We start from the raw sequence: 6,178 nt of genomic DNA, 5'->3' as shown, positions 1-6,178 counted from the left end.
CGTCACTGACGGGGCTTATCAAGGCCCGTGCAGTTCATTGAACCCCAGGTTGAGGCTCAGGCTCTAGTTAGTTCAGGCTCTAACATCGGGAAAGGCGTAGAGCTAGGGGCTGATCTGCGAATAGAAAAAATAAGATCAAGTAAAAGCAGTGAAAGGCAACAGTGATTTGCCGCGGATACACGACGCAGGCGCGGGAGTTTGAAAGACGAAAAAAGTGCGTAAAAGTGCACGGGCTTCCCGTGGGCTTTAGTACTGGAACAAATCTGTATATCTGTTGTTGCTCTAACAATAGAATAAAGAAGCTCGCTAAACAGCGTTAACAGCTGTTGGGGAGCGAGGTGCAGCTGTCATGCGCTTCGGTTTGGTTTCTGGCATCCGAGAGAGACAGTGAGTGTTTGAAATGCTTTTCCACGGTGGAGCCCAGGGGCGTAGCCGGAAGGGCTTATGGGGCTTCAGCCCCCCCCCCCCCCCCCTAAATTTTTCGTGCTCTCATACACCACCGACCAGGGGCGACACCCGGGGGGTGGGATTTATTGGGCTTCAGTCTCCTCGCCACCTCCCCCCCCTTGAAATTTTTAATTTTTTTCCTTCTATTACACACCGCCGTCCGAAATAACCACCTTCACCGAAAACCACCCAGGATGTTGTCTAAGATGCGTTTTTTTTTTTTCGAGCACGACAATGCCGTGGACAGTTGAAAGGTTCCGGAAGGTGGCTTGTTTGCAAGATTTTTTTCAACCATGCAGTTTGTGAAACAGGGTATTACTCTTATTTCTTTTTTGAACAATAAAAAGAAAATTGACTCTGGTACGATCATTCCTATTTTTACTTTACTTTCACGCAGCCGGCGTCTGCCATTGTGTTCTTCCTAACCTAGAAGGTCTACAAGGCGACGCACGTTTAAGTACATTATTTTTTTAAGGACTAACGTCGCAGGGTCTAACATTTACTCTCCGTGCAGTTACTTCTACAAAGCAAGGTGTGGGAGCGGGCTAGTTGGTATTCCGTACTGCTAAAACTTTAGCGCAAAAAGCGCACAGCGGACAAAGAAACGACGAGTACAAGCGCTAACTTCCAACTATCGTTTCTTAAAGCAACACACAGATATATACCTGTCACATGTGATTAAAACGATATCAGTCAACGCACAAGAGGAAAACCTAAACAAAAAACAGCAAAAATTGGGGGGACGCTTAAGCTTCGCCTTTAAGAGTAGAACGCGATAGGGATATCCTGCCCCTAGTGCGCACTTCGAACACTACGAGTGTTTAACAGAATGCGCGCACTAAGGTGTGTGCCTTATGTAATGGGTAGCATGCTTTCAACCAGGGGAAATTATGCGCGGGAAACTTTTTCGAAGTTGCGATGCACCCACTACGTGGTCTTAAGGGAATACGCGCAGTAATGTGTGTGCCTTTTGTAATGGGTGGCTGTCTTTAAACCACCAAGTCTTTATGATATTGACGTGGTGTGACGCCCGATGGCAATGTACGCTTGTACCACGCAATACTACTGCGACATTACATCTCGTACTGTGACACCCGTATACAGGACGCGTATTTTTGGGAAGCATGAAAGTTACTTTCAGTGCAGCTCCAAGCAGAGGCGTGGCTGTGTGGTAGAACACCTGCTTGCCACGCAGACGCCCTAGGTTCGATTCTCACTCGGACCCAATATTTTTATTACCTATTCTTATTTGCAGCTTTTTCGATTTTTCGGTCACGGACAAGATGATGATTTTTCGCTCACAACCAACGGTGCCGACGCCGACGGCGGAATTTCTGCGATACGAGCTCTTTAACGTTATCGCGTTAAAACTACGCGGGACCAACACGTGCAGGTGAATTTAAGTAATCTAGTTCCTTTTTTGTTAGTGCGATGGATGGCTTGCTGACGCAGCTTCCATTAGCAATCGCTGCCGCCTCAACGATGATCCTGGTGCTATCCTTAGGGTGAGTTGCCAACACTGTAAACCACTTTGCACCCTTAAGGGGGTTTCAAGCAAGCAAAACACCCTTTTTCCTAACCAAAATTTGCAAAAATTAGGGTGTAAGGGTGCTTTCCTTCCCCAAAACAGCCTTTAGGGGGTAATGCTCTAACTAAACACCCTTTAGGAGTTAAGGGTGTTATGTGTTATCGAAACACCCATGGCCCATACCACAGCGTGCCAGATGGTAACTGGGACTCGCTGATTAAAATGTCGTTGGATCTTCGGCGAGTTTAGATTAAAAGATATGTCTCTTTTAGGGCTATCTACAAGCGTACCATAAATTTACACCTATTGTCTTAATGTTTATTGTTCATTTATACGGAACAGAAGTATCTCCACCGGCACTGAACGGCGGCTTGAGATACCATGGCTATATATACCAGATGGTCAGTGTAAGGCTGTGTAGCACGAGCGCTCCGTCCATGTGGTATTTTACAATACGCTTTGTTGTGTGTGCGGTGTGGCGCGTGCGTACACCTTCTATGCTGATGTCATCTATAATTGCATGTTCCCTGACTGGCAGATTTTTTTTTACATTTTTCAGTGATAAGGGTGTTTAGGCCATTGGAAACACCCTATGGTATGGGTGTTTTGATACGTGAAAACACCCTTTTCTTAAGGTGTAAGGGTGTTAGTTATAGACACGGCAAAACCCCCTTAAGGGTGTAAAGTGGTTTACTGTGAACACTGTTGTACTGTCAAATAAAGGCACGCATTTGCATTCCGCACAATGAACCGCCAAGAAACCATCACAACCTTTTTTCACTGTCTGATTGTGTTCGAGTAATCTCACATTCAGGCATCTGCCTGTCTGTCCGACGTAACTTTGACCGCAGGACAAATGTATGTTATACACTACGCCCTTCACACATTCAACAAATTCATTTCGGTGCCTAATTTTACAGCTGTTGGAAGGCCTTCCTACCGGACTGGTTCTGGCACATAACTGCGACAACTTATTAGGCGCAGAAAGCGCAACTGAAATCCCCGCTCTCAGACCAATCTTTTTGAGATTGTGTGATATACCATGCAGGCATGGAATCACAGCCTTCTTACGAACTGTTGCCTGCGAATCAGTGCGCGTGTCACTGATCTTCGAAAACTTGCGCAACTTCTCTGAAACAGATACCAGCAGGCGGCGTGGATATCCAGCTGCCTTCAAACGAGCAATTTGCCCGCAGAAGCTTTCTTGCATCGAATGGTAGCAAGGCTTGGTCAATGAGTTGTGTACAACAGGCACGAGCAATTCCGCGCTGGACCAGCTTGCTCTGTGCGGAGGTAAAAGGCAACACAGTTTTTTTTTGCACGAGGCTCATCTCCTCATGGCTACTCGAAAAGGTCTGAGCATCAGGTCCAAGAACCTCGGGGATCCGTCCTTTTTTAGCAGTACTTCAACAAGGCAACTTTTGGTCCTCACAGATCACCTCGCCAGACGAATAGTCGGCCCGCTCACACACTGCATGCGAATGATCTTTTTATCCCCAGTTGAGATGAGCTGTTAATCCCCAGGGATTATTTTTCACATTTATTTAGCGCAAGGCGCGAATACTTTTTTTCGCTTGTTTTTTTCCGTGGTTACAAAAAATCGCGCGGAAAAGAACACGACAAAACAATATTTAGCATTCCGTGCCTCACTTTTTTCGCTGTCAATGTGACAACTAAATACAAAATACTAAATACAAAACGATTGGTGTTCAAGCTGCTGTTCGTGAGACATATCCAGCCGCACTCTACACTCACTGCACCAGTCACTCCCTTAATCTACGTCTGTGTGCGGCATGCTCCATCACAGACATCCGAAACTGTTCTCGGACTCTAAAGGCGACGTCAGTCTTTTTTCGTAAATCTTCTAGCCGCTCACACGTTTTGCGAAAAATGATAAGCGCGAGCTCTACTGAGTCTACAAGGCAGCGCCTCTTGGGACTATGCGAAACGCGCTGGGTCGAGAAGCACGATGCAGTGCTTCTCGATCCAGCATCGAGAAGCAGCCGCCGTCACCAGATCACCAGCCGTCGAGCCGGTGTCCGGAAGCAAAACCTTGGGAGCAATGCATTCGAAAGCGTGGAAGAATATTTTCGCAGAACCCTGTTCATTAAGTTAATGGACCACGTACTAGCCCAGTTAAACCAACGGTTCGAAAAGCACAGGGCACTTCTAAAGTACTTTTCAGTAATTATATACCATCCTCAATATCACCAATTCAAGATGATCAGGAGAAAGGAGCAGAAAATCTCCTGACAGTTTTTGCGCATGACGTCGAAACGAGGGCTGCTTTGGGAGAACTGCGACTATGGTGGACAAAGTGGACGAACGAAGCAGCAAACCACCGCCTCAGTACAGGAACCGATGCCCTCTCTCATTGCGACAGCAGGTTCTATCCGAATGTGTACAAGCTACTCCATATTCCAGCCACTCTTCCAGTGACCACTGCCAGCGCAGAATGAACGCTTTCAAGCATGAGGTTACTAAAGAACTACTCACGCTCCACGATGCCTGAGGAACGCATGGTAGGCCTGGCACTTCTGTACGCCCACAGAAATGTCGATATCAGCGTGTCGGAAGTTATTGACCACTTCGCTAAGCTTCCTCGCCGGGTCAACTTTGTCCTTTGATACCGAGCAGGACAAAAATCAGCGCAAACGAAAGGAATAGACACTGCTGTTCCAGAGTTCAGGTCAATGAGCCCGTAATTCTGACGCAATATTATTGTTCACCAACTTTTAAAGCAGTGAGGATTTTGTACCTTTTAGCAGTTAACACCGTTACCTAATATAAACATACGAATACGGGCATCAGGTGGACATTAACAGCGAATCGACATGCTTCACCTTGTTCAGTGAGAGGTCGGCATACGCGGCGTTACCAAACAAATTCAGCTATTGGGAAGCCGTAGTAGCGGCATAGTTTGTTACTTTCATTTGTCGGTTTTGTTCTTTATTGCTTTTTGAACTAGAAGCGACGACCCTCCTTTTATATTGAGTGCTCAATAGTGGTTCGCACTTTTAAAACAGTTTTGAAATAGTTTCTTTCGTTATTTCTGCGCTCTTCCATAACAGGTCTCTCCACATGGTGCGTCCGAGAGAGCAGCTTGGCCCAAGGACATATCAGTTTCTGTGATTGTGCAGCATGTTCTTTTGCCTTATTTTGGACATTATGCATAGTGATCATTTCTTAGTTCTGTATATTGATTGCATATTTAAATGTACATTTGTGATGCTTTGTGCAAGCATGCATACTGCGCACTGTTTCCTGAGACTTATGTTTTGGCCGTATTCGAGATGTACTTTCCCATTCTTGTTTTTCCCTAGCCGCATCATTTGTGCCAAAAAAAAAATGAACATTTTGCGTAAACAATCTGCATTAAAATATTTGATCTCGTCCTGGTTATTTTGTGGACTTCATTTTTTTGTTATCAGGCGCTTCTTTAGTTTAAAAATGATGCAGTTCCAGAGTTTACGTGATATTTCCTGTACCTCTTACACACAAAAAATTAAAAATTTGAAAAGATTGACGACAGTTATTCCTGAAAAGGTTTTGCGGGCATGGTAACATAATATTTTTATGAAAAAGCACATTTCTTACTCGTTCTTGACAGTGCGCAGCATTCAAGAAGTGATTTGCAGCATTCAATACAAATTGTCACCGTTCGAAAAATTCAATGAGGAGGTCGCATTGCAACGTGAGCCCCCCCCCCCCCCCCTCCCGAACAAAATTCTTGGCTACGCCAAAGGTGGAGCCATATATTTCAGTGAAGTTGAAAGTTGGGAGAGTTGGTGACAGTTCATATTAACGTGTGAAGGAGCGCACTGAGGCAAGACGTAAAATGAAGAAACGATTCGGTGGTCCTGTCGAATCGTTTCTTCCTTTTGTGTCTTTTCTCCCTGCGCTGCTTCACGCAATTTTTATGGTGCCCATTTTTTTAGCGCAACGGAAAGCTTACCGGTGAGTGTCTAATCACGGAACGGTAACGTGGAAAACGCCGTGAAAGTCGTGAACGTGTAGACTTGAACCAGGGGCGTAGCCAGAAATTTTTTCCGGGGGGGGGGGGTCAACCATACTTTATGTATGTTCGTGCGTGCGTTGTGCGTGCCTATATACGCAAGCAAAATTGAAAAATTTCGGGGGGGGGGGGTTGAACCCCCCCCAACCCCCCCCCCCTTGGCTACGCCCCTGACTTGAACCATATGC

General features: G+C 45.8%; 2 protein-coding genes across 5 annotated transcripts in view; both read right to left on the bottom strand.

Moving 5' to 3' along the window:
* The window catches only part of LOC119394827 (sulfide:quinone oxidoreductase, mitochondrial-like), a 345,577-nt gene that overhangs the window by 186,152 nt on the left and 153,247 nt on the right, over nucleotides 1–6,178 (bottom strand). The window lies entirely within an intron of this gene.
* The window catches only part of LOC119393978 (CRISP/Allergen/PR-1), a 329,781-nt gene that overhangs the window by 229,699 nt on the left and 93,904 nt on the right, over nucleotides 1–6,178 (bottom strand). The gene's annotated exons all lie outside the window — the stretch shown is intronic.

The sequence above is a fragment of the Rhipicephalus sanguineus genome, chromosome 5 (genome assembly GCF_013339695.2).
Source record: "Rhipicephalus sanguineus isolate Rsan-2018 chromosome 5, BIME_Rsan_1.4, whole genome shotgun sequence".
NCBI lineage: Eukaryota > Metazoa > Arthropoda > Arachnida > Ixodida > Ixodidae > Rhipicephalus > Rhipicephalus sanguineus.
Note: the sequence above shows the minus strand (reverse complement) of the source record. Positions and strands in the feature narration are given on the sequence as shown.